We start from the raw sequence: 3,190 nt of genomic DNA on the forward strand, positions 1-3,190 counted from the left end.
CGAGAGTCCGATAATTGCCCCACAGAACCCAGCAGCCGATTGACCACCTGGGTCAATTTGTCGACCGCCAACCCGATTACCGTATCTGGAGAGGGTGCTCTTCTCACCTCATGAACACACCTCGACTCTTCTAGCTAACTCTCTTGGTTATCCCTCGGAGCCGCTGCGCAAGCCAACTGAACATGGCTATATATCTTCATCATGTTCATCGCATCTCCCATCGATGTGGGTAACTGCAGGCTTACATGCTTGCCGGCCTCCTTGTCAAGCAAACCGTGACAAAACTTCGTCACTGCCTGCTCAGTGGCGTACGCATAGGGCAGATCACGAAATGCCGTTGTTGCCAGCGTCAGCACCCGATCGGACCAATCGTCCAGGGACTCGCCTTCTTCTTGTTGGACATCCTGGAAACGACCCTGCGCGGTTGCTGGGAGCTCCCTGGCACCAAAGCGCTCCTGAAGTCGCTGCATAAGCTCGGCGTAAGGTAACGTCTCCCTTCCTTCGGTCAGTAATGCATAAAAGTCTACCGCCTTACCAGTTAAACACCAACAAAGACAATCACCGCATTCTTCGTCAGACCATTCTTGCATTCTGGCGTAACGCTCAAACTTCCTCTTAAACAACAGCCAATTGCTGCACCCATCAAATAGCAGGCTCTTTGCAGCTTGGTCAAAACATCCCGATCACGCTGGGTCGGGGGGTTTATTGGGACCGGAGAGCTTATCTGAACGGGGATACTGTTGGGTAGGGCCACGGTTGGGTCGTTTGGTGCAATTGTATTACCTAACATGGGTAAATTGCTGGCTGCTATAAGATTACCTACCACTGGTAGGGTGCTTTGCACGGGAACACTACTCACAACGGTTGGGTTATTAGGCATTGAGAAGCCACTTACAACAGGTTAGTTGTTAAGCAGTGAGACGCCACTTGCAACAGGTTGGTTGTTAAACAATGAGACGCCACTTACAACAGGCTGGTTGCTAGGCAGTGAGACACCACTTGCAACAGATTGGGTGTTATACAATGAGACGCCACTTACAACAGGTTGGTTGTTATACAATGAGACGCCACTTGCAAAAGGTTGGTTGCTAGGCATGGTGAAATGGGTTGGACAAGGACGCATTATAGCAGCAGGAGGGCTTCTCGGGGCCCGAAAGTGTCCCAAATATTCTGCGGACGTCTCTCTAAATTTTGCTGGAACGTTGTAATCTGCCCTACCAGCCCTCATTTGGGGCAAACCTAACGACTGGGGCGGGGCGGAGACGCTTGGTGCGACATCGGACAGTATCGGCATGCCTGTCACCACCACAGGATCTGGCTGAAACAACAGACGCTTGGGGAACAAAGGCTTTGCAAACTGGGGAAGGAAATCGCTCCATATCCCCGGGAACTCCTCCCATCGAGTGATCTCCGCCTCTAAATCTGATATCTGAGAGGCTAGCTCTGCCTTCATCTGGTCCTGGTTTAGGTATGGCGTGCTTTCAAACATTGGCTCAGGGGCCCTGGACCTACTTGGGTGTTCTTCCGTTCCACTGGACTGGGACGCCACTGCAAGCATTGGATTTTCTGCAAAATCCAGCTAGTCTAACTCCCTCTCACTTAGGGGCCGCCCAATAAGTACCTCCAAGGTGTCCAGGTCTAAGTTACCTGACCCTTTTCTAAGTTGGACAATGACCCGCGCCAATTTGGGCCCTATTCCGGAGATCAACATCAACGTTTGTGGGGGGTCGAAATTCACACGTACAAGACCCGGAGACATATTTCGGCTACTCATTTCTAATGCAGCACAGTACACAAAAAAAATTGAAGAAACACAGCACCCACAATAAAAAATACGTCTATTAATTTATTTCAAAATTTCACTGAAACAATTAAATATTAATTGCAATAAAACAATGATTTCACCATATCCATTACACCAATCCAAAACAAAACACTACCCAACCCGCGCTGCTCTAGCTACGCCACAGACGGACTTGCTCATAAACCCCGATTTCTCGTACTCTGTTTACATTTTGAACAGCGACGCAAACATTGTAAACATTCAGGTCAGCTAGTGTACTTAAACTTCTCCGCACCAATAATCACGCGACCTCGAATGCAGACAAGCGTGGTTTTCCAGCAGTAAGACCACGTGGTCACCTTGCAACACGTCTAAAAATAGACGGCTGGTGCGTTACACATGTCTAGCATCAATCGTGATACATCGGCTATCTCGGATTCCTCCGTAAGATAGGCCTCGTGGCTAACGGTCGCCATATTGCCTTGTATTACTACTTTACTACCCAAAAGGTTGTCAGTCTATTGTTATGAGGCTGTATACATGCGCGTTGAACTAGCGCCAAACTTTTTACCGAAACTTTGATATTAAGAGCACTATTAACGTTCATTTGTGTTGCATTTTGACCTATTATCCAAGTGATTTACTTTTCCAGTATTATTTAATCACCCTATCATCCAATTTTTAAGATGAAATTACGGTGTTTACAAAACCAACCAAACCGAAAGTGAAACTGGATGCATCACGTTTCGCGATGTAAACATTAAATATTTGTTCAGTTTGACGAAGCGAATCGATAATAGACGTTGGAATATGTATGCAATACAGACTATCATTGCCGATTGTAGTACTGGCTAAAAAATACCTGTTATGACAGGTCATGTATAGAACGTTAATCAAATAGTGACCATAAATCACTACAAATGTCTGGGTTGTTCATTAACCCATTTATGCCCAGTGGACTCTCCCATCCTTCTAAATTGGATCAATTTATTTCCAAAAGTAGGGGTGTCTGGTATATTTATTTCTATATTTAGAATATTTCTTACAGAAATTTCTTTAAGCAAACAGCGCAGACCCAGATGAGACGCCGCATTATGCGGCGTCTCATCTGGGTCTACGCTGTTTGCAATGTCCTTTTTTTCAGGACGCTAGGCATGAATGGGTTAATATAATTAATGCACGTTTCGGATCTAATTGCCTGTATCTAGTTGTAATTACCATGATATTGATAAAATTACGTTTTTTTCATAAATTAACATTACATGTTTTATTTTTATCATTTAGGGAATATATAATTGTATCATTATCATCATTAAATATTCTGAAAATGATCTAAATTATCATGATTACTTTAAAGTAGAATTTTTAAATTTTACTCATTATTTTTAATGAATTTGCACATTTGCT

The sequence above is a fragment of the Dreissena polymorpha genome, chromosome 3 (assembly GCF_020536995.1).
Source record: "Dreissena polymorpha isolate Duluth1 chromosome 3, UMN_Dpol_1.0, whole genome shotgun sequence".
In the NCBI taxonomy this organism is placed as follows: domain Eukaryota; kingdom Metazoa; phylum Mollusca; class Bivalvia; order Myida; family Dreissenidae; genus Dreissena; species Dreissena polymorpha.